The 27,738-nt window shown below is 34.6% G+C and overlaps 1 long non-coding RNA gene across 1 annotated transcript; it reads left to right on the top strand.

Annotated features, from left to right (window-relative positions):
- Positions 1 to 3,818: 3,818 nt before the first annotated feature.
- Positions 3,819 to 18,394, top strand: LOC117339479. Its single transcript, XR_004535221.1, has 4 exons — positions 3,819 to 4,368; positions 4,757 to 4,819; positions 5,156 to 5,193; positions 14,222 to 18,394. It is a non-coding gene; the product is annotated as an uncharacterized LOC117339479 (long non-coding RNA).
- Positions 18,395 to 27,738: the final 9,344 nt, after the last annotated feature.

The following is a 27,738-nucleotide window of genomic DNA, read 5'->3' as shown; positions in this document are numbered from 1 at the left end:
ACCGTAATCTACACCCTAACATCCACTGTAACACACCTGTAACATCCACCCTGTAACAACTTAAATAACACCTGTACATCACACCTCATGTACATCACACTGACATCAACTACACCTGTAACATCACCACTCTGTAAACTCACCCTGTAACTACACCCTGTAACACACACTCACCCTGTAACATCACACCTGTAACCACATCACCTGTACATCACACCCTGTAACATCACACCCTGTAACATCACACTCTGTAACATCACACCCTGTAACATCACACCCTGTAACATCACACCCTGTAACATCACACCCTGTAACATCACACCATGTAACATCACACCCTGTAACATCACACCCTGTAACATCACACCCTGTAACATCACACCTGTAACACCACACCCTGTAACATCACACCATGTAACATCACACCCTGTAACACTACATCACACTCTGTAACATCACACACCTTTAACATCACACTGTATCATACACTTTGTTAACATCACACTGTATCATACACTTTGTTAACATCACACTGTATCATACACTTGTTAACATCACACTGTATCATACACTTTGTTAACATTACACTTTATCATACACTTTAACATCACACTGTATCATACACCTGTAACATCAACACCTGTAACAATCAACATCACCTGTAACATCACACCCTGTAACATCACACCCTGTAACATCACACCCTGTAACATCACACTCTGTAACATCACACCCTGTAACATCACACCATGTAACATCACACTCTGTAACATCACACCCTGTAACATCACACCCTGTAACATCACACCCTGTAACATCACACCCTGTAACATCACACCCTGTAACATCACACCCTGTAACATCACACCCTGTAACATCACACCCTGTAACATCACACCCTGTAACATCACACTCTGTAACATCACACCCTGTAACATCACACCCTGTAACATCACACCCTGTAACATCACACCCTGTAACATCACACCCTGTAACATCACACTCTGTAACATAACACCCTGTAACATCACACCCTGTAACATCACACCCTGTAACATCACACCCTGTAACATCACACCCTGTAACATCACACCCTGTAACATCACACCCTGTAACATCACACCCTGTAACATCACACCCTGTAACATCACACCCTGTAACATCACACCCTGTAACATCACACCCTGTAACATCACACCTCTGTAACATCACACCCTGTAACATCACACCCTGTAAATAACACCCTGTAACATCAACCCCCCTGTAACATCACACTCTGTAACATACACACCCTGTACACATCACACTGTAAACCCTCACACCCTGTAACATCACACCTGTAAAATCACACCTGTAAATCACACCTAACACACCCTGTAACATCACACCCTGTAACATCACACCCTGTAACATCACACCCTGTAACATCACACCCTGTAACATCACACCCTGTAACATCACACCCTGTAACATCACACCCTGTAACATCACACTCTGTAACATCACACCTTGTAACATCACACCCTGTAACATCACACTCTGTAACATCACACTATGTAACATCACACTCTGTAACATCACACCCTGTAACATCACACTCTGTAACATCACACCCTGTAATAACATCACACCCTGTAACATCACACCCTGTAACATCACACCCTGTAACATCACACCTGTAACATCACACCCTGTAACATCACACTCTGTAACATCACACTCTGTAACATCACACCTGTATAACATCACACCTGTCATACACCTGTAACACAACACCCTGTAACATCACACCTGTATACACACACCCTGTAACATCACACCTGTAACATCACACATCTGTAACATCACCCTGTAAACACACACCTCATTAAACATCACACTCTGTAACCATCACACACCTGTATCATACACTTTGTTAACATCACACTGTATCATACACTTTGTTAACATCACACTGTATCATACACTTGTTAACATCACACTGTATCATACACTTTGTTAACATCACACTGTATCATACACTTTGTTAACATCACACTGTATCATACACTTTGTTAACATCACACTGTATCATACACTTTGTAACATCACACTGTATCATACACTTTGTTAACATCACACTGTATCATACACTTTGTTAACATCACACTGTATCATACACTTTGTTAACATCACACTGTATCATACACTTGTTAACATCACACTGTATCATACACTTTGTTAACATCACACTGTATCATACACTTTGTTAACATCACACTGTATCATACACTTGTTAACATCACACTGTATCATACACTTTGTTAACATCACACTGTATCATACACTTTGTTAACATCACACTGTATCATACACTTTGTTAACATCACACTGTATCATACACTTTGTTAACATCACACTGTAAAATCACACTTGTAACATCAACCTGTAACATCACCTGTAACATCACACCTTAACATCACCCTGTAAACACACAACCTGTAACATCACACCTGCTAATAACCTTAACACCTTAACTCACACCTTAACAAACCCTGTAACACTACCGTACATCACACCTGTAACATCACACTCTGTACCATCACACCCTGTAACATCACACCCTGTAACATCACACCCTGTAACATCACACCCTGTAACATCACCCTGTAACATCACACCCTGTAACATCACACCTGTAACATCACACCCTGTAACATCACACCCTATAACATCACACCCTGTAACATCACACCCTGTAACATCACACCCTGTAACATAACACCCTGTAACATCACACCTGTAACATCACACCCTGTAACATCACACCCTGTAACATCACACCTGTAACATCACACCCTGTAACATCACACTCTGTAACCCTGTACATCACACTCTGTAACATCACAACCCTGTACATCACACTGATCTTATAACTATCACCTGTCTATAACTATCAACTGTCTATAACTATCTATAACTATCAACTGTCTATAACTATCTATAACTATCAACTGTCTATAACTAACATATGTCTATAACTAACATATGTATACATCAATCATCTGTAAATAACTATCACCTGTCTATAAATATCACCTGTCTATAACTAACATATGTTCTATGACTAACATATGTTTACATCAAGCATCTGTATGTAACTACACCTGTCTATAACTATCACCTGTGTCTACTACACCCCTGCGTAAAGCTTCCAACTATCTACGTCTACTCAGGGGCCGCGATAGCCGAGTGGTTTAGGCGTCCCGACACTTTATCACTAGCCCTCCACCTCTGTGTTGTGAGTTCGAAACCTTCGTGGCGTAGTTCCATCACCGCAGTATCCATCACCTGTATATAACTACCCTCTGTATATAACTAGCATTTGTCTATAGCCATCACCTGTATATAATTACCACCTGTCTATAACTACCACCTGTCTATATCCACCACCTGTCTATATCTACCACCTGTCTATATCTACCCACCTGTTTATAACTACCACCTGTCTATATCTACCACCTGTCTATATCTACCACCCTGTCTATATCCACCACCTGTCTATATCTTCCACCTGTCTATATCCACCACCTGTCTATAACTACCACCTGTCTATATCTACCACCTGTCTATATCCACCACCTGTCTATATCTACCACCTGTCTATATCTACCACCTGTCTATATCTACCACCTGTTTATATCTACCATCTGTCTATATCTACCACCTGTCTATAACTACCACCTGTCTATATCTACCACCTGTATATATCTACCACCTGTCTATATCTACCACCTGTCTATAACTACCACCTGTCTTTATATACCACCTGTCTATATATACCACCTGTCTATAACTACTACCTGTATATATTTACGACCTGTCTATAACTACCACCTGTCTATAACTACTACCTGTATATATCCTTGTTTCAGCACAGTGTTCAAGTCCCTTATCTTGGCCAATAGAAATCATATACAATTCTACAAAATTCAGCGACATTTGTCCGGTGTATGTTAAAACGGTCTGTTATATATTGAAACATAAAATGGTTAAAGTGAAATGTCAGTTGCATTGCAACGCCAACAAATGCATCTGTCACAAAAACGTATTTTTGCAAGCCTCGGCAAGGCGAAGGCAACCGTTTTGATATGCCAATTTCAATTCATGACTTGATGTCAATATTATGACATAAAGTCGAATTCTACTTGGCATAGCCAATCAAAACCCTCCACGGTATATTATACTGGTGACATATGCAAACTTACGCTTGAGAATTAATTGGATAACAAACGATTCTGTGATAAGATTTAATTGACATTGTAGATGGAGCTACATCTGCTGGACCAAACGACTGTAATGCTGCTGTATCAAAACCCAACAGTTTAGGTAAACATCCACTTCAAAATTTAAACAAAAAGGGGTAATTTGAATGAAGTTTGTTTTTTTGTGTCGAAGTTTGAATCAATTCTGAATTGAAGTTCTGTTTAGCCATCTGTTATTTTGGAAAAAGATTCCTTTGAAGCTTAATACTAAGGCTTCATTAATTCAAAAATAATTGCTTTGTTTGTATTCATGAAATACAACAACTTGAAAAACATTTTCAGAATTAAATTTGTTTGATATATAATCAAGAACTAAAAGTTTGGTAACGGAATAAGACAATAATCTAAATAGAACACGGGAGTTGATCCAATCCATAGTGCTGATATTGAATACGGCTAATATAAACCATGTCGAGGAAGGTAATTAAGTCGATCTATTTTCAAATTTGTAGGTGGAGCCACGTCTGTCCAACCAGCTGACGTATACAGTACTGTAATTAAACGTAGCGACAGAGGTAATTACACACTTTAATCCTGATATTTATAACATATTTGAATATTTTTTCGTTGGCTTGATTTTTTCCTATTGGTTTACCATAACATCAGGTGTTTAAACATTGTAATATCGATAGGTTGCTTTGACCTTGCGCTTGCATTATTAACGGTTAAGATTTTAAGTCCCATAAAGTAATGCTATTACCATATCAAATATTCGTCTGACCAATGAAATCACGCGTTTTCTCGTCGAAAACATTACACTGACTGCTGACTGATCCGTTCCTAAATATAAACTCCATTTCTCTGAAAACTTTTGAAATGTCATACATGTATATGTTTGGGTTTTTTTTCAGCTGAAGAAAATGAAGTAGAAGGACAGCAATCATCAAGGGTTCGTTTAAACTACTTTATAGATGTATCTAGATGGACGATTGGGCTATATTGTTTATCTACCATATAGATGTATCTAGATGGACGATTGGGCTATATTGTTTATCTACTTTATAGATGTATCTAGATGGACGATTGGGCTATTTTCTTTAACTACCTTATAGATGTATCTAGATGGACGATTGGGCTATATTGTTTAACTACCTTATAGGTGTATCTAGATGGACGATTGGGCTATATTGTTTATCTACCATATAGATGTATCTAGATGGACGATTGGGCTATATTGTTTATCTACCTTATCGATGTATCTAGGTGGACGATTGGGCTATATTGTTTATCTACCATATAGATGTATCTAGGTGGACGATTGGGCTATATTCTTTAACTACCTTATAGATGTATCTAGATGGACGATTGGGCTATATTGTTTATCTACCATATAGATGTATCTAGATGGACGATTGGGCTATATTGTTTATCTACTTTATAGATGTATCTAGATGGAGGATTGGGCTATATTGTTTATCTACCTTATAGATGTATCTAGATGGACGATTGGGCTATATTCTTTATCTACCTTATAGATGTATCTAGATGGACGATTGGGCTATATTCGTTTATCTACCTTATAGGTGTATCTAGATGGACGGTTGGGCTATATTGTTTATCTACCTTATAGGTGTATCTAGATGGACGATTGGGCTATATTGTTTATCTACTTTATAGATGTATCTAGATGGACAATTGGGCTATATTCCTTATCTACCTTATAGTGTATCTAGATGGACGATTGGGCTATATTCCTTATCTACCTGATAGGTGTATCTAGATGGACAATTGGGCTATATTCTTTAACTACCATATAGATGTATCTAGATGGACGATTGGGCTATATTGTTTATCTACCTTACAGGTGTATCTAGATGGACGATTGGGCTATATTGTTTATTTACCATATAGATGTATCTAGATGGACGATTGGGCTTAAGTCTTTAACTACCTTATAGAAGTATCTAGATGGACGATTGGGCTATATTGTTTATCTACCTTATAGGTGTATCTAGATGGACGATTGGGCTATATTCCTTATCTACCTTATAGGTGTATCTAGATGGACGATTGGGTTATATTCTTTATCTACATTATAGGTGTATCTAGATGGACGATTGGGCTTAAATCTTTAACTACCTTATAGAAGTATCTAGATGGACGATTGGGCTATATTGTTTATCTACTTTATAGAATTATCTAGATGGACGATTGGGCTATATTCTTTGTCTACTTTATAGAATTATCTAGATGGACGATTGGGCTATATTCTTTATCTACTTTATAGATGTATCTAGATGGACGATTGGGCTATATTCTTTATCTACTTTATAGATGTATCTAGATGGACGATTGGGCTATATTGTTTATCTACTTTATAGATGTATCTAGATGGACGATTGGGCTATATTGTTTATCTACCTTATAGATGTATCTAGATGGACGATTGGGCTATATTGTTTATCTACCTTATAGATGTATCTAGATGGACGATTGGGCTATATTGTTTATCTACCTTATAGATGTATCTAGATGGACGATTGGGCTATATTCTTTATCTACTTTATAGATGTATCTAGATGGACGATTGGGCTATATTGTTTATCTACTTTATAGATGTATCTAGATGGACGATTGGGCTATATTGTTTATCTACCTTATAGATGTATCTAGATGGACGATTGGGCTATATTGTTTATCTACTTTATAGATGTATCTAGATGGACGATTGGGCTATATTCTTTATCTACCTTATAGATGTATCTAGATGGACGATTGGGCTATATTCTTTATCTACCTTATAGATGTATCTAGATGGACGATTGGGCTATATTCTTTATCTACCTTATAGATGTATCTAGATGGACGATTGGGCTATATTGTTTATCTACCTTATAGATGTATCTAGATGGACGATTGGGCTATATTGTTTATCTACCTTATAGATGTATCTAGATGGACGATTGGGCTATATTCTTTATCTACTTATAGATGTATCTAGATGGACGATTGGGCTATATTGTTTATCTACCTTATAGATGTATCTAGATGGACGATTGGGCTATATTGTTTATCTACCTTATAGATGTATCTAGATGGACGATTGGGCTATATTCTTTATCTACCTTATAGATGTATCTAGATGGACGATTGGGCTATATTGTTTATCTACCTTATAGATGTATCTAGATGGACGATTGGGCTATATTGTTTATCTACTTTATAGATGTATCTAGATGGACGATTGGGCTATATTTTTATCTACCTTATAGATGTATCTAGATGGACGATTGGGCTATATTGTTTATCTACTTATAGATGTATCTAGATGGACGATTGGGCTATATTGTTTATCTACCTTATAGATGTATCTAGATGGACGATTGGGCTATATTGTTTATCTACCTTATAGATGTATCTAGGTAGACGATTGGGCTATATTCTTTATCTACTTTATAGATGTATCTAGATGGACGATTGGGCTATTTTTTTAACTTTCTTATAGATGTATCTAGATGGACGATTGGGCTATATTGTTTATCTACTTTATAGATGTATCTAGATGGACGATTGGGCTATATTCTTATCTACTTTATAGATGTATCTAGATGGACGATTGGGCTATATTCTTTATCTACCTTTATAGATGTATCTAGATGGACGATTGGGCTATATTGTTATCTACCTTTATAGATGTATCTAGATGGACGATTGGGACTATATTGTTTATCTACTTATAGATGTATCTAGATGGACGATTGGGCTATATTGTTTATCTACCTTATAGATGTATCTAGATGGACGATTGGGCTATATTGCTTTATCTACCTTATAGATGTATCTAGATGGACGATTGGGCTATATTCTTTATCTACCTTATAGATGTATCTAGATGGACGATTGGGCTATATTCTTTATCTACTTTATAGATGTATCTAGATGGACGATTGGGCTATATTGTTTATCTACCTTATAGATGTATCTAGATGGACGATTGGGCTATATTCTTTATCTACCTTATAGATGTATCTAGATGGACGATTGGGCTATATTGTTTATCTACCTTATAGATGTATCTAGATGGACGATTGGGCTATATTCTTTATCTACTTTATAGATGTATCTAGATGGACGATTGGGCTATATTCTTTATCTACCTTATAGGTGTATCTAGATGGACGATTGGGCTATATTCTTTATCTACCTTATAGATGTATCTAGATGGACGATTGGGCTATATTCCTTATCTACCTTATAGATGTATCTAGATGGACGATTGGGCTATATTGTTTATCTACCTTATAGATGTATCTAGATGGACGATTGGGCTATATTGTTTATCTACCTTATAGGTGTATCTAGATGGACGATTGGGCTATATTGTTTATCTACCTTATAGATGTATCTAGATGGACGATTGCGCTATATTGTTTATCTACTTTATAGATGTATCTAGATAGACGATTGGGCTATATTGTTTATCTACTTTATAAATGTATCTAGATGGACGATTGGGCTATATTGTTTAACTACCTTATAGATGTATCTAGATGGACGATTGGGCTATATTGTTTATCTACCTTATAGATGTATCTAGATGGACGATTGGGCTATATTCTTTATCTACTTTATAGATGTATCTAGATGGACGATTGGGCTATATTGTTTATCTACTTTATAGATGTATCTAGATGGACGATTGGAATATATTGTTTATCTACCTTATAGATGTATCTAGATGGACGATTGGGCTATATTGTTTATCTACTTTATAGATGTATCTAGATGGACGATTGGGCTATATTGTTTATCTACCTTATAGGTGTATCTAGATGGACGATTGGGCTATATTGTTTATCTACCATATAGATGTATCTAGATGGACGATTGGGCTATATTGTTTATCTACTTTATAGATGTATCTAGACGGACGATTGGACTATATTGTTTATCTACCTTATAGATGTATCTAGATGGACGATTGGGCTATATTGTTTATCTACTTTATAGATGTATCTTGATGGACGATTGGGCTATATTGTTTATCTACTTTATAGATGTATCTAGATGGACGATTGAGCTATATTGTTTATCTACCTTATAGATGTATCTAGGTAGACGATTGGGCCATGTTGTTTATCTACTTTATAGATGTATCTAGATGGACGATTGAGCTATATTCTTTATCTACTTTATAGGTGTATCTAGATGGACGATTGGGCTATATTGTTTATCTACCTTATAGATGTATCTAGATGGACGATTGGGCTATATTGTTTATCTACCTTATAGATGTATCTAGATGGACGATTGGGCTATTTTCTTTAACAACCTTATAGATGTATCTAGATGGACGATTGGGCTATATTGTTTATCTACCTTATAGATGTATCTAGATGGACGATTGGGCTATATTGTTTATCTACCTTATAGATGTATCTAGATGGACGATTGGGCTATATTCTTTATCTACCTTATAGATGTATCTAGATGGACGATTGGGCTATATTGTTTATCTACTTTATAGATGTATCTAGATGGACGATTGGGCTATATTGTTTATCTACTTTATAGATGTATCTAGATGGACGATTGGGCTATATTGTTTATCTACCTTATAGATGTATCTAGATGGACGATTGGGCTATATTGTTTATCTACCTTATAGATGTATCTAGATGGACGATTGGGCTATATTCTTTATCTACCTTATAGATGTATCTAGATGGACGATTGGGCTATATTCTTTATCTACCTTTATAGATGTATCTAGATGGACGATTGGGCTATATTCTTTATCTACCTTATAGATGTATCTAGATGGACGATTGGGCTATATTTTTAACTTTCTTATAGATGTATCTAGATGGACGATTGGGCTATATTGTTTATCTACCTTATAGATGTATCTAGATGGACGATTGGGCTATAATTCCTTATCTACCTTATAGATGTATCTAGATGGACGATTGGGCTATATTGTTTATCTACTTTATAGATGAATATAGGTGGACGATTGGGTTATATTGTTTATCTACCTTATAGATGTATCTAGATGGACGATTGGGCTATATTGTTTATCTACTTTATAGATGTATCTAGGTGGACGATTGGGCTATATTGTTTATCTACTTTATAGATGTATCTAGATGGACGATTGGGCTTTATTGTTTATCTACTTTATAGATGTATCTAGGTGGACGATTGGGCTATATTCTTTAACTACCTTATAGGTGTATCTAGATGGACGATTGGGCTATATTCTTTATCTACCTTATCGATGTATCTAGATGGACGATTGGGCTATATTCCTTATCTACCTTATAGGTGTATCTAGATTGACGATTGGGCTATATTGTTTATCTACCTTATAGGTGTATCTTGATGGACGATTGGGCTATATTGTTTATCTACCTTATAGATGTATCTAGACGGACGATTGGACTATATTGTTTATCTACCTTATAGATGTATCTAGATGGACGATTGGGCTATATTGTTTATCTACTTATAGATGTATCTAGATGGACGATTGGGCTATATTGTTTATCTACTTTATAGATGTATCTAGATGGACGATTGGGCTATATTGTTTATCTACCTTATAGATGTATCTAGATGGACGATTGGGCTATATTGTTTATCTACCTTATAGATGTATCTAGATGGACGATTGGGCTATATTCTTTATCTACCTTATAGATGTATCTAGATGGACGATTGGGCTATATTGTTTATCTACCTTATAGATGTATCTAGATGGACGATTGGGCTATATTGTTTATCTACCTTATAGATGTATCTAGATGGACGATTGGGCTATATTCTTTATCTACTTTATAGATGTATCTAGATGGACGATTGGGCTATATTGTTTATCTACCTTATAGATGTATCTAGATGGACGATTGGGCTATATTGTTTATCTACTTTATAGATGTATCTAGATGGACGATTGGGCTATATTCTTTATCTACCTTATAGATGTATCTAGATGGACGATTGGGCTATATTGTTTATCTACCTTATAGATGTATCTAGATGGACGATTGGGCTATATTGTTTATCTACCTTATAGATGTATCTAGATGGACGATTGGGCTATATTCTTTATCTACCTTTATAGATGTATCTAGATGGACGATTGGGCTATATTGTTTATCTACTTATAGATGTATCTAGATGGACGATTGGGCTATATTGTTTATCTACTTTATAGATGTATCTAGATGGACGATTGGGCTATTTTTTTATCTACCTTATAGATGTATCTAGATGGACGATTGGGCTATATTCTTTATCTACCTTATAGATGTATCTAGATGGACGATTGGGCTATATTGTTTATCTACCTTATAGATGTATCTAGATGGACGATTGGGCTATATTCTTTATCTACCTTATAGATGTATCTAGATGGACGATTGGGCTATATTCTTTATCTACTTTATAGATGTATCTAGATGGACGATTGGGCTATATTCTTTATCTACCTTATAGATGTATCTAGATGGACGATTGGGCTATATTCTTTATCTACCTTATAGATGTATCTAGATGGACGATTGGGCTATATTGTTTATCTACTTATAGATGTATCTAGATGGACGATTGGGCTATATTCTTTATCTACCTTATAGATGTATCTAGATGGACGATTGGGCTATATTGTTTATCTACCTTATAGATGTATCTAGATGGACGATTGGGCTATATTCTTTATCTACTTTATAGATGTATCTAGATGGACGATTGGGCTATTTTTTTAACTTTCTTATAGATGTATCTAGATGGACGATTGGGCTATATTGTTTATCTACCTTATAGATGTATCTAGATGGACGATTGGACTATATTCTTTATCTACCTTATAGATGTATCTAGATGGACGATTGGGCTATATTCTTTATCTACCTTATAGATGTATCTAGATGGACGATTGGGCTATATTCTTTATCTACCTTATAGATGTATCTAGATGGACGATTGGGCTATATTCTTTATCTACCTTATAGATGTATCTAGATGGACGATTGGGCTATATTCTTTATCTACCTTATAGATGTATCTAGATGGACGATTGGGCTATATTGTTTATCTACCATATAGATGTATCTAGATGGACGATTGGGCTATATTGTTTATCTACCTTATAGATGTATCTAGATGGACGATTGGGCTATATTTCTTTAACTACCTTATAGATGTATCTAGATGGACGATTGGGCTATATTGTTTAACTACCTTATAGATGTATCTAGATGGACGATTGGGCTATATTGTTTATCTACCATATAGATGTATCTAGATGGACGATTGGGCTATATTGTTTATCTACCTTATAGATGTATCTAGGTGGACGATTGGGCTATATTGTTTATCTACCATATAGATGTATCTAGGTGGACGATTGGGCTATATTCTTTAACTACCTTATAGATGTATCTAGATGGACGATTGGGCTATATTGTTTATCTACCATATAGATGTATCTAGATGGACGATTGGGCTATATTGTTTATCTACTTTATAGATGTATCTAGATGGAGGATTGGGCTATATTGTTTATCTACCTTATAGATGTATCTAGATGGACGATTGGGCTATATTGTTTATCTACTTTATAGATGTATCTAGATGGACGATTGGGCTATATTCCTTATCTACCTTATAGATGTATCTAGATGGACGATTGGGCTATTTGTTTAACTTTCTTATAGATGTATCTAGATGGACGATTGGGCTATATTCTTTAACTACCTTATAGATGTATCTAGATGGACGATTTGGCTATATTCCTTACCTACCATGCAGATGTATCTAGATGGACGATTGGGCTATATTGTGTATCTACATTATAGAATTATCTAGATGGACGATTGGGCTATTTGCTTTAACTACCTTATAGATGTATCTAGATGGACGATTGGGGTATATTGTTTATCTACCTTATAGATGTATCTAGATGGACGATTGGGGTATATTGTCTATCTACCAGATAGATGTATCTAGATGGACGATTGGGCTATTTTGTTTATCTACCTTATAGATGTATCTAGATGGACAATTGGGGTATATTGTTTATCTACCATATAGATGTATCTAGATGGACGATTGGGCTATTTTGTTTATCTACCTTATAGATGTATCTAGATGGACGATTGGGCTATATTGTTTATCTACCTTATAGATGTATCTAGATGGACGATTGGGCTATATTCTTTATCTACCTTATAGATGTATCTAGATGGACGATTGGGCTATATTCTTTATCTACCTTATAGATGTATCTAGATCGACGATTGGGCTATTTTGTTTATCTACTTATAGATGTATCTAGATGGACGATTGGGCTATATTGTTTATCTACTTTATAGATGTATCTAGATGGACGATTGGGCTATATTGTTTATCTACTTTATAGGTGTATCTAGATGGACGATTTGGCTATATTCTTTATCTACTTTATAGAATTATCTAGATGGAGGATTGGGCTATATTCTTTATCTACCTTATAGAATTATCTAGATGGACGATTGGGCTATTTTCTTTAACTACCTTATAGATGTATCTAGATGGACGATTGAGCTATATTGTTTATCTACTTTATAGATGTATCTAAATGGACGATCGCGCTGTATTATTTACTTTTCCTGTTAATATAGATATGCGCTGTAATGTCTTAATTTAATTTCCAGTGCATGACGTGATTCAGTTTTTGATGTAATATTTGGAATCTTAATTTATTCTGCTGTTTTGGAATAATTGTAACCTTGCTCAAACAAACATAACTGGAGCTGTTATCTGATACATGCAAGTATCCTTATGAAGTTGATAAAAGGCAGGTAAGGGTAAATTCACGTTGATTTTGCTTTTGTCAATCTTAGGAAATGCGACTTAAGAAGGCTATGTAGTCTACCGGACACACTTTGCCTCTTATTAAACTGCAACTAAACATAATTTCTTCGATATTTTAGACAACGAACAAAGATGGCTTAGTCTATTTGGAAGTGAGCTTCAGAACGAAAACTGACAGCGACAGATCCGGCCAGATTGTCATTCACGGCGCAGAGAACAGATGTGAATACGGGGAAATTGACTTCTCAAGGAAAGTCACCTTACCAGAAGATCTGGAAAATTAAGACATCTAACGAGTGCTGTCGTTATGTTTTAATTCAAGCTTTAATTTCAAGTTGCTATTCATATGCAATGATCGAATTACGATCTTGGTACCGTTTTTATATCAAAATCATAGCTCTACGGTTACTAATAAAGCTGACGCGTACCGTGGATTCAAGTACGCGTTGTGAAACGGTACCATGATAACATGAATTAGTCCAGTTTCTCAGTTATCTATATCATTGGATTTCCAATAACTATATGTCTTCAATAAACATGAGGGATTATTTTCTGTGGTGGTGCTTCGTGTAAATAACTATTACCCATGTTTATGTTGACAGAAATACTAAGTAAATATATTGAACAATGTCCTTGAGGCAAACAATTAGATTTAGCGGATTGCGAATTCCAGCTTTTTAACTTGTTATTTGATTATTTACTTGTTTTCACATTTATCAAAAGTGTTCTTTTACAAGTCAGATAAGTAAGCTTTGGAGTTGTTCGGAATTAATCACCGCATATTATGGATAGTGGTCCGAAAGCGTTCGAAACATATTTTTTTGTTTTCATAATATAAGTTACAGATGCATGCTGTTCAGATATAGATAAAGGACGTATAAGGACTAGCTCACCCTTATCGTACATAGACACACAAGGGAGGTAATCTGACTCAATATACATAGACACACAAGGGAGAAATCTGACCCAATATAAATAGACACACCAGGAAGGTAATCTGACTATATATACATAGATACACAAGGGAGGTAATCTGACAGAATATACATCGACACCCAGGGGAGGTAATCTTACTCAATATACATAGAAACACAAGGGAGGTAATCTGACTCAATATAAATAGACACACAAGGAAGGTAATCTGACTATATATACATAGATACACAAGGGAGGTAATCTGACAGAATATACATCGACACCCAGGGGAGGTAATCTTACTCAATATACATAGAAACACAAGGGAGGCAATCTGACTCAATATACATAGACACACAAGGGAGGTAATCTGACTCAATATACATAGACACACAAGGGAAGTAATCTGACTATATATACATAGATACACAAGAGGGGGAATCCAACTCAATAGCTAAAGGATGTATAAGGAATATATAACTCTTATGTTACATAGAGACACACAGGGGAGATAATTTTACTCAATTATACTTGGACACACAAGGGAGATAATCTGACTCTATATACATGGACACACAATGGAAGTAATCTGACTCAATAAATACTCAATAAATAAATGATTATAGGGAATATCTAACTCTGATTATAGATAGAAACACAAGGGAGGTAATCTCGCACATACATCTGTGTATATTAAAAGGAACACACTGCGTTCTATATATTGATGATTATGAAATAAGTGAAACAAGAATGTAGCAGATTAAATCACTATAATTTGATGTGTAATAGACAACAAAATCATACTTATGATTGTGAATGTTCATTCATATATACATATATATATCCTATTTGGATATCATGACTATAAGTTAGATTTTTTATTTGTTTGTTATTTGTATATTATTATGTTAATATATAATTTTGCGTTCGACCTTTGAATATTCCTTGATTAAGTATTGCATGCTTCTTATGCTTTCTAATAACTAAATGTAGTTATTCCTGCTGTTTGTAGCTGGAAGATATCTAAAATAGGACAATTACTTTTTTGAAATATTCAACTTAGCAATGACCTGTTTTTTGGTGTGTGTTTTTTGATGTGCGTAATCTTAAATAATGACCTATGTGAACAGGAATAATGATAGCCATGGAACGACATGAGAGGAATTGATGATTATGATTGTATGTAGATTTATACAGCAAAGTTCCCGTAAACTACTATAGATACTATCAAATAGATGTTTCTAGAAGATATGTCTTACATAATCGCCGTTTAACTGATCTGACATAACTTGAGGTCATGAACTTATAATAGAAAGACATCACAAGTTTAAAATACACCAACAGGTGCGAGCTCCTCACTCAAAGCCAAAAAAATCAAAACAGTCCTGAATTTCGTTTCCATTTTGTCCTCAATTCATAAAAAAGATTATCACATTGAAGTCTGGATCTAGGGAAACAAGGAATCTTAACACTAGTAAAATCAAAAACAATTTATATATGAATCCATGTAAGATTACATATAAAATATAGGTACAGTGTTTTAATATACAGTGTAGTATGTAGCATTCCATTTGCATGTTTATCAAAGTCATACAAAATGTTATATGAATTCAAATGTACTATGTATATATGCATGCTGGTTTTTTTTCTTTTTTTTTCATTTACTTGTCATAATCATTTGTTATATTTTGCATCGTTGCGGTTCAGGGACTGCCTGATTGTCGTAACTAAGGGTTTCTTTATTTCAATACACAAACTGCCTCTTTGGAGTGTCTTTATTCCATTGATGTAGAAGTATATCTTCATCTTGTAAATCAGATTGCATGATTCCTAATCTATTATTCTATTCTGTAATATATGACTGGGAAGTCTCAATATTTTGCCTTTTGAATCTACAACTTTCTTTGCTATAACTGATGATTCGCTGAAGCCGACGACGCTTACCTCTGAGGAACACCTGGTCGTAATATCCTTTCACTCGTTAAAAGGTCTCTATAGTTTTGTGTATGTAGAGCTGAATTCTGTTTCATATTTATCAAAATGTTTTAGTGACACTCATTTCCCTCATTTTGTTATTTTATATATATATATATAGTTTAGATCTTTTGGAATGTACACATATAATCATTGACGTTTGTGTTTTGTTTGTTTGTTTTATTATTATTATTATTTCTTTTTTTCCGTGTTTAACAAATGTTACCGACATGATTGATTTTTAATGTTGCGCATATTTGAATTTCTTGATATATTTAATCTTACGTAGACGCAAGTTTCACATTGCAAAGTTGGCATAACTATTTTTTTCATCCTATCCCATTTTATATTATTTACAAGTTTTCTGAACAATGGGTTTATGCTATCCAACTCAAAAGTCGCATAATGTTTCATTATTTTGAAAGTGATAAATATTCACCCGCTATCAATTGATCGGCTTCAGATGAACGTGGGGCTTCTCGAGCGGTATGTAATTTATACGTGTACGCCCGATAGTTTGGTTGCAGATTTTAGTGACCTGACTGAGTAGCCAGTTAACTGTTGACAACTCTAATTTTAAGTAAGATTGACGTTCTCGCTCACAATCTATATTCTTTATCTTTCATCATAACGTCGTTCTAGGACTTGTCGTTGATGTCAAAAACCTCTGCAACTGTCTCGTCCCTTCTATGACTTGTCAGTGATGATAGGTATATCATACAGCTGTTTCGTCTTTCAAGGACTTGTCAGTTATGTAAGATTAAGACTTGTCAGTGATGTTAGGGACATCATTCAGCTGTCTCGTTCTTCTAAGACTTGTCAGCGTTGTTATGGACATCAGTCAACGGTATCATGGTTTTAAGAGTTGATACGGACATCGTACAGCCCTTTTTGCCCTTGTAGGAATTTTCAGTGCTTTAAGGGACATCCTACATTTGTTCCGTCTTTCTAGAACATCTCACAGCTGTCGGTTGTCTTCATGGATTTGTCAATGATGCTACAGACATCATACAACTATATCGACATTCTAGGACTTGTCAGTGATGTTAGAGAAATCAGCTGTTCCTCTTTCTAGGACTTGTTAGTGATGTTATTGTCCAAAACGAGAAAATCATCTAGGGATTTCTCTCTGGATTAATACACAAACTGCCTCTTTGGCTTGTCTTCATTCCATCGATGTAGAATTATATCTTTCGATTAACATGCAGGGGGGTTCAAGAAAATTATGTGAGCCAAAATAAAGCATTAAGATATATAAAGGTATGTTCGTTAACTACGTGTTTTTCCCAAACAATCAGCTTGTGACATATTTGATTCTTGTTTATGAAATCCATCGTATTGTATAATCCTAATGCCTCAACTAACAAGCAATAACCTTATTAAATTTGTATTCCTCTGAAAAATATTTTAGTTTTATGTTATGTAAGTTTTGTTATGCATAAAGAAAGTCAAGATACATGACTGAAAAGGTGTCATTACGGCGTGTTTTTACTGGGGCGAATCAAGACAATAATAATATGCATAAAATGTATTTACACAACTGACATTTTACGGAAAGTTCTTGAAAAGTGTTGTTAGTTTTGTTGTTTTTTTATGATAAACCCTTTTGTCTGGTCGCCTCAAACTATCAGCGAGAGTGAAACATGTTTTCACTAGATCCCCTTGTGTTTGCGATCATATGCATCAAGAACATATATACACAGGACCAACAACCTGCAAAACCTCGATCTATCTGAAAATGTAACCTGCAGACCTGATATTACGGGGGTGGGGAGGAGGATCTGAATGAAAGCCTACTTAATTTTGTAAGCGGCCTTTTCACTAATTATTTCATTACATTAAGCACAAGACAACAGCACAATAACTCAGAATAAAACAAAGATAAGGACAAACAAAATCAAATCGAAAGTAGAAAGATAACAAACTCATTGCTAACGTCTCAATATAAGCACGATGAATATTATAATTCACTTTTATAAAGTATTATTAAGTAAACTATTAATTTTGTTACACAAGAAGGCCCAGTTCTTGAAAGGGCTTTTCAGTGTTTACGTGTTGATAAGACGTTAAACAATACCTTAACAGTCCAGTCGAAACTCCGTAGTCCGGTTATGTATAGCTGCCAGTTACTAGGTGTTGAAGAAGAAAACATAGATGCGTTGATTAAAGTAAACTTACTCGGATGAATTCTAAGCTAACCAGTCACCCAGGTAATGTATCGGTTTACCATATGATAGATATCTAGTAATCGGTGTTATTTTCAGTCTTCTAATTTCTCCAGCTTAACCAGATATTGTTTGAATTATAATGTAGCATCACAGAAGTGTGATCGACTAACATCGATAGTTTTACCTAATACCGGACAAAGGGCAACAAAAAGCGAGACATACTCCAAAGTCGCACGTTGTCCGTTCGTAAACAATTAACGTTGTCGACTTCCTCTCAATATCCATGAGGCCTAAAAGACCTGATATTGACCCTATAGCAGGCTGGGGAAAAGGGATATCAAGATTGTTCAAATGAATAACCCTGACCTTCATTCAAAGTCTCAGAGGTGAAACATGCCAAAAAGATTTGAATGACTTCTTCTTACTAAGCAAGAGGCAAAAAGATCTGATATTGGGCCTTTAGCATCCTGGGATGAACCTTATTGACCGCAATATAACGGTGACAGGGATCAAATCTGCCAAAATATATTAAAACTTAGGGTTAAAGCCTGTGGGTTTCTTGCTTTAACTGCCGCTCACAATTGTCCATAACATAAATTTATTCAAAATATAAAACTATCACAGCTTATTGATGAAGAACTTTAATTGTGCTTGTTCAACATGTGCATCATTAAAGATGAAAACAACAACAAAATATAAAATATATGGATAACATTTTCAAAGAAAAAGAAACAATTTACCCAATGACGTTATACAACAACATATATATCTTTCGTAATTTGAATGACACCAGACATCCTGGTCCGGCTATCGTCAACTTAACTCAGTTCTAACTTAACTAAACATAATATATTCCTTTTTCAGACCAGTGAAGTAAATGTTATAAAAGTCAAAATCCACGTGCTCCTTTAGTACAAGTAGAAACACATTCAATTTTAAACTAGACTAGATGATCATATGACCTAATTCTGTATTATTATTATAATTCTAATATGTTATTCAATTCTAATGTTAAATAAGAAACTTATAAATTATTTTAATATACACACTACGTTAAAACACAACCAGGTGTTTCCTTTCTCCAAGTGTAAATCGAGATTCAGAACTTTTTTACAGTTTGTATTCATAGATGAACGATTCAATATGAATTCACACAAAGCTGCAGGACATCATTAGTAAAGCTGCAAGTCTTCATAGACCCGACTATAAAAAGATCTATATTATACAACAAGAACAAGAAACATATATATGAGAATGTCATGTGAGTGTAACAAATAATCTCTAAGGGAGTCTTGCTTTCAATTGTATGCAGTTGCTGCAATTAAGAAGATGTTCCTGGTTGTTTTTCCTCGTTAAGGATTTTGTTTATCATCAATAAGTTATATTTTTTTAGGTCCAGGACGTGTTTGAAAGTGTTGAATTTTCCTTGTTAGCAAGATTCCACCAGAACATTACACGGAGTTTACACTATTGTCTGTTACATGTCACAGTTCAGTTTCCGTACACCACAACCAGCGCAGTGACTTCAAAAGTGAAATGAGATTCATAGGGAATGATAATTTGGAATTCGGTACATAGTTGTCGTGTTGTTAGGATTTAGCTTGACCATGTCCTTCGTCTATTCCACTTGCTGGTGTAATCAACATCTGAAAGATATAAGAATCAGGATCAGATATTAAAACCAATTGGCATAAGCAGTGTATTTGATAATAAAATATGTTTCACAACATTAAACAAAATAGTAGTCCATGTTGTATGCTCCGTTATTATTACTACGTTCTATTTTTTCAGAAACGGAGATTTTGATTTTTGTTTAGGAGCTCAATCAATTTCTTATGTGGATCTGCAAACTATCAATGCATTGTCATTTACTTTTCCAGCGTTCTCAAGCATATCTATTTGAGATTATATCATGAACGGAAAATGATTGCCGAAAATAAAGGTGCCCACTGCTGCAGGTCCCTGAGAATTTCCACTAGCAGAATTTTATCGCTTAAATATAACATTACTTGTTACTGCATTTAGATATAGTAGGTGAAACTGATAAACTTAGTCCTATTCTAATATGTTTTAAGTGCAATCCTGCACATGAATTGGACTGTTGGCCGTGGTGGAAGGTGATCACTATGCTAGGGTTAAAGTTGAGCCTTGCTTCACGTAAAGTACAAATGTGGGGGCGGTCAATATTTGTCCTTGTAAACCACTTATCAAGGAGGTGTAACCCGTTGTAGGTGGACTGACAGAGGGGATCACCCTCGGTCAACAAACTTAGATATTAAAATGAATAAATTGCCTTTACATTCCTTTTAACAGTATGCCTACTAAGTGTCCAACCAAACTTGAGATATCGCTAATGCTTCATTGTACCCGGAATAGAAACTCGGCTATTTTGGGAACCATTCAATCCAGGTCTGCTTTTATTACCTTTGTGCAAACATCAAAGGATTTATCAACTAATATGTAACAGAAAATCACTTCAAAATGATTGAAAGTAGATAGAATGGCCAACAATTGGCATGCATTTCCCATGATTTATTGGATTCTAAGTGTAATTATATTTTGGGATTTTTTGTTGTGTCCTTTTGGTTTGGTAAGCTTAATAAACATGGTTATGAGAATACAGATAAAGGTATGTCGGAAATGTTATTGACCCGATAATGTTTGGTAGTCTCGGGTTGATGACGTTGCACATGCCATGACAACAATTGTAAATACTATTATTTATTTACCTTGATAGTGTTTATTATACACTGATACGTTTGAGAGCTTATCAAACACTCGATCGCATCACACAGCTATACTTATAGCCTGTCTAACGTGATTACCTATCTGTGTATGTTATACTATCATAAGTCTTAATATTTGACAGTATTAGTATACGTCAACGATATAAAACTAAAACTGGCTAAATCGGTAAAAAGATTAACGGCGGTAGCATTGTTTTTCAGACGGTGTTTGTGTAGAAATGGAATGTAAAGTTATAAATGCGCATTTGATTTTTAGCATCTGCTAAATTCTCTGATCAGTCTTTATTTTGCTTGGGTTAAGATTTGTTAATACGTTTTCGTGATCAATGATGCCAAATACATTTTCGACTTTCCTAAATAGTGAAATTCTCAATTGATTTTCCATCAGTATTGAATTAAATTCCTTTCAACTTCACATTATCGCAAATTAAAATAACAGATACATGCGGAAGTTTAGTGTCTTACATAATAAATGCAAAGTTAACATATTAAATGCAAAGTATCCATTAAATGTCAATGAATAAGTGGTTGTCTGTTAGAAATCAATGAGACATAGGTTCTTATAGTTGTTATTGAAGAAAAACTATTTGAAAGGAATGACAAAAGGGATTTTATAGATGTTTATGAAAAAAACACTTAAAGATGGTGGCAAAACTGGTTTTATAGCGTTTTATGAATAAAGGTTTAGAGGTAATTGACAAAAGCGGTTTTTATAGATGTTTATGAAGAAAGGTTTAGAGGTAATTGACAAAAGCAGTTTTTATAGATGTTTATGAAGAAACGTTAAGAAGTAATTAACAAAAGCGGTTTTTATAGATGTTTATGAAGAAAGGTTTAGAAGTAATTGACAAAAACGGTTTTTATAGATGTTTATGAAGAAGATTAGAGGTAATTGACAAAAGCAGTTTTTATAGATGTTTATGAAGAAAGGTTTAGAAGTAATTGACAAAAGCGTTTTTTATAGATGTTTATGAAGAAAGGTTTAGAAGTAATTGACAAAAGCAGTTTTTATAGATGTTTATGAAGAAAGGTTTAGAAGTAATTGACAAAAGCGTTTTTTATAGATGTTTATGAAGAAAGGTTTAGAAGTAATTGACAAAAGCGGTTTTTATAGATGTTTATGAAGAAAAGCTGTTAGAAGTGAATGAAAAATAACGTTTTATTGCTGTTAACGAAGAGTGCGCAATAATTCAATTCTTCTCGAAATATAACAGGATATTGCTAGGTATACATAAATCAGGATTACACAAGGAATAAGCTCAAATTTTTTTCAGTAATGGGTGGTTCTTTGAAATCAATAAAAAATAAGGTTTTATCATCTGCTTAAAAAGAGAAACTGTTAGAAGTAAATGAAATGAATCGGATTTTAAAGCTGTTTATGAAGAAAGACAGAGGTCAACGGTAAACAATAGGTTTTATATCTGTTTATTAAAGAAACTGTTAAAAGTCAATGGGAAAAAGAAAATTTCTTAGAAGTTTATAGAAAGATTTACTTTGAGCTAACCAATGAAAATAAATGTGTGTTTTTTTTTTTAAATAACAACGGTGAAAGGAACAAAAGCGTTTTTTAACAAATATCAATGAAAAGGGTGATATTGTGGGAATGTGAATAAGGAAAAGCTGTCTGTTAGTTGTCGATGAGGGAACGGGTTTTGTAAGAATCCTAACGAAACTTATAAGGAAATTGATGTTTGAGAGTAAATGTTTATGAAAATAGATTTCTTTGCGGCGATTGATAAAGAGTACAATCTTTTAGAGAATAGTTATAGAGGTCATATCAATTTAAAGGTTAAAGGTGGTTTAATTTAGTGATTTGTTACGTCGTATTAGCAGGTTATATAAGGAATACCATTATACAGTGTAGCTTATAATACTGAAACGCCATAATTGGACACGGTAGAGTGACATCCCGTCATGACACAGTATACTAACAACAGGCGGCGTATATTCAATTAAGAGGTCCTTTCAAAGAAAGCTTATAATGAATGTATGCATGTTCAAGTCTAATATTTATGTAATGCAATACAATTGAACGCATTGTAGTTATAGTGGGTACTGATTGCGTAAATTTGCGTAGTCACAACTTTAAATGTGCACTGAAATCGGATGTCATGTTTATATATGCATCGCTAGTATTCCTTATTTTGCCCTCAGTGTACCTTGAGAATAAGTATTGTGTCTATGAATCAATAATGAAGCTTGCATTTAGATAAATTTCAGTTCGTAAAAAACCGCTACATCATCAAATAAAAGAATAAATCAAGCCAGAACACAGTCGCGCATACATTAAATAAAAAGATTCAGGTGTATAGCTGTTGTAGTTGAAATTACTTATTTTACTTAGTAATTCCGAGTTTAAGTTCGATTTATAAATATAGATCAGATAGGAATACTTTATTGCATCTTTTATCATTACATATACAATAGTATTTCTTTCCGAAATATAATTATTTATCAGTGAATTGATCAATTTATTTAATAATTCCATGTCCTTATTTGCATTTTGCGTACGTTTTATGAACATTATTAAATAGTATGATTAAACTGTGTAAATCTACCTGAACAACTGAACAAGACATTAAATTGCTTCTTATTCTCTTTCTATAGCAAAAGGAAAAAGCATATCGTTTTTCATGAAAACTATACGAAAGTCGGTTATTTTGGACACTAAAAGATACGTCTTAAGAGATTAAGAATAGAAAAACAAACAACTAGTATCAATACTAACAACTTATTTGTCTGAAACTGACATAAAAACGGGTAAAGACTGGTTTTGTTTCACGTTTTCGGAATATATACCTCGTTTAAACATCCTAGATAATTTTAGAGACAGAAAAATGGAATTCGAACTAGAAGAATATTCTTCAGCTTCATATAAGAAATATGAATAAATAGAGAAAGAATGGTTACTTCGTACTAGGTTATAATATGTCCCTAATGAATAAGTTATTGGCGGACCTTATGTTAACCCAGTAATAATTGATAGAACGTAGAATAGAGATATGTGTCGAAGGGTTGTCAAAAGAAACACATGACAGCGTTCAAAATTTAAACCATCCGGCATCTGATCATTTCAGAACTTCATTTAAACTTAATTGTCTTATAATAAACATTATTAATAAGTCGATAATGCTTAAACTTCTAAGAATGTGTCCATCACTGTTGACCCAAACTAAAACTCTCACCTGTATTTCTGTTTAACGTGTGTTTTTCTGATGTTCTTTGTCTATGTCTTCCATGTCGAATCCTGTGTTGCTTAATATTATGGAAAGCTGAATTTCTTCTTCGGTTGTTTCTTTTTTGAAATGCGGATATTTGTCTTCTTGAATATGGCGACTCTAAGCACATATCTGAACAGAAAATATCAACAAAACAACACCGTATTACATAGCCGTCATCTCCGCCGTACACTGGATACAACGCATCCCGAAAAGTCTTTGGTAACGCACTAGTCATATGAGTCAGTAGAAAACAGATAATTAAAGTCTCGTTCCACGTGAGTTTCATTGTTAACAAATGATGAAATACAATGTTATCTATAAAGACCCCGATAAGTATATAGTATATGACTTGCACGTGTTCGGTCTGTCTCTTTCTACAAACCTTTCGGGGAACTCTCTGGACTATTATTAATGTTACGTTCTTTTACGCAAGATCTTTTTATAGACGATTGATGATAAAAGTGTCCAATCAGAGTCCGTTGTAATATGTAGTTCCATCGTCACATATAATGATTTTATGTCAATATTACAAAAGTGCAGGTCAAACCAGAGTAAACGGAAGGTTTCTAACACAATGGCTACAGCACGGCGACAAAATAGGCAAGGCAACCGCAGGAGGAGTGAGATCTTCGGAAAGGTGCGCATGGAGTATGAATATGGTGACGTCAGTTAGTGGAGTGGCCAGCTGGAATTCGTATGTTTGTCTGACGACGAGACAAAATGCACTAATATCATTCAATGAATTAGCATTTAGTGATGTACTATAATACTAGTATTAATGATTGAAAAGAGAATGCAAAATAAATTGAAATAATAAATTCACATTATATCGATTTATTTATTTGACTCTAAGCCGGGGTCTGTAAGATTTATGGATCAATCACAAAGGCAGTCGACCCTACTTCTAATGGTGTGGTTATGCGTGGGTGGGACAGGCATCTCAGTGTCAATATCATCACGGTCGCCAGTTGGTGGGTGTGACTACGTCAGATTTATATATCTGTTTACGAATGAACCTGCCACTAAACCCTGTACATACAAATAGTAGATGTCAACGTTATATAACCAGCTTCTCAAATGTAATTTGAATATCTAATAGGTAATCGTACACAGTGACATCCCCTGACATACAGTAATTATACCTATTTAATCGACCAATATAGTACTTATGAAGTCACCTCATTTATCTTTTGAATAATTGCAAAACAAGGAATATCAATTAAATTTTATCACTCTCGGTGGTTAGGACAAAACTGCTCTTACTGTCGGAGTATCTGGCGCCAAGGTGAAAGGCCAAAGGTAGTAGGCTCACTTTCAATAGTGACTAACCTTGTGTCTAGTAAGATTCAGTAATCAAAATATCAAAAATAGTGCGAGAGGGATACTAAAGCCAGCCTGAATAAAAATGTATTGTGTACTTTGTTGTTCGTTGAAGATATGTTTGTACTAAGCGGAGAGAACGTGAACAGCTTTAGACCTCGTATATTGGCACACGACATTGTACACGTGCAAATGTTATCAGCAATAGAGCTCATGTATCTGACATCATGTAAGGTAGAGTGACAGGTCCGTGTAAGGTTATAAGAAATATAGATATAAATACACGTGATGTAAGGCTGGCGTGCTCTGCTTTAAACATCGTGATGTGTAAGGATGTTAAAAATCTTATATATGTCTATATGTGTTTCCACGACGACTACTTTTTGTAGGAATACGTGTGCAGATGTGAGACATTATGGAATATAATTAAATGACAAGTTAAAAATAGTAAAGTTGTCAAATAAAGCACGTCAAAATAAAAGCAACAAAACAGTAAAGGTACCATTAGTGTTAAATGGGTAATTACATATTATCAAATTGTTTTCGCTTTGAAATTCTATTTTTCTTTGACATTCACACATGTAACAGGGTTGAATAACTCAAATCACAAAATGATATGCCTGACTCGGTGTTCTTGACATACAAACCACAACACGGGAAAACTTCATCATAATACATATATGTTAATACTGCGAAAACAGATTCACGTGACGTTTTACAGTATTTCGTGAAGCTTTCGTTGCTGCATTTAGTAAATACGAAAGTGTGCAGACGAAAGAAGGTATATTTTACAGTATCAAGGACGACATCAATTGAAAGGAATGTGCTCTATTACGTTCGCGCGCTCGGTTTCAGATACCTATCGGAGGCCGCTCATGACCTTATATAGAGTCAAAACACAATTCAACAGCGCGAAACGTCATAAAAGAACAAAAGATATATCACAGGCATTATTTTGATAAATCCCTCCGACCATAAAAAATAATGTATTATTGTAGGAAGCAAGCATATTATTTGGGCTGACTTTATGTACTATACCATTTCCCCATTGCTCTATCTGTATGCTGATTTGTCCTTTGTGTTTTCTGGGGAAGGCCGCAACACTGTTTACTATTTTAACACCCAAGTACCATACACTATATACTGAGGTCAAAAAGTAGTCCGCACTTACTTAAATGCAGTCGATAATTGCAATTGTGTTCACATCTCAGGCTCAGAAGGAAATATCCAATTATAAATTAGATTACGTGTGTAACTAAATGTTGTTAAGTTAAGTGTTCATTTTGTATTT

The sequence above is a fragment of the Pecten maximus genome, chromosome 12 (genome assembly GCF_902652985.1).
Source record: "Pecten maximus chromosome 12, xPecMax1.1, whole genome shotgun sequence".
NCBI classification, from domain to species: domain Eukaryota; kingdom Metazoa; phylum Mollusca; class Bivalvia; order Pectinida; family Pectinidae; genus Pecten; species Pecten maximus.
Note: the sequence above shows the minus strand (reverse complement) of the source record. Positions and strands in the feature narration are given on the sequence as shown.